Genomic DNA, 362 nt, shown 5'->3' on the forward strand with positions numbered 1-362 from the left:
CACTTACTCTTGAGTTTAAGTAACTAAAGACATTTTGTGTGGTGTACTTGACAATTTACTTTTGATGTACTCCTGACTTAGTATAGACTACTCAGAATTACTATTTTCATCAACTAAGTAATGTCATGTGAACTTTACTTTGTGTGTACTCTTAACACAATAATTTAAGTTAGGCTAACTAATGTGACAATTACTGCAATTTAGAATTTCTTGTTTTAGTTACTTGAAGAAGGTTTCTGATTTACTTGTTTAAACCATGCAAATCGATTAGAAAAGACCAAGTACCTGTTACTTGTGTAAATTAAGTACTTCAAACAATCACTTTAACTTATTCTATTTACAGTAATCAATTAGACATTGAG

The 362-nt window shown here is 29.3% G+C and overlaps 1 protein-coding gene across 1 annotated transcript in view; it reads left to right on the forward strand.

The window, feature by feature from the left end:
* The window catches only part of LOC116699375 (receptor-type tyrosine-protein phosphatase N2), a gene marked incomplete at its 3' end in the record, with an annotated part of 318,251 nt that overhangs the window by 158,376 nt on the left and 159,513 nt on the right, over positions 1-362 (forward strand).

This window comes from Etheostoma spectabile, chromosome 12 (genome assembly GCF_008692095.1).
Source record: "Etheostoma spectabile isolate EspeVRDwgs_2016 chromosome 12, UIUC_Espe_1.0, whole genome shotgun sequence".
NCBI classification, from domain to species: Eukaryota; Metazoa; Chordata; class Actinopteri; order Perciformes; family Percidae; genus Etheostoma; species Etheostoma spectabile.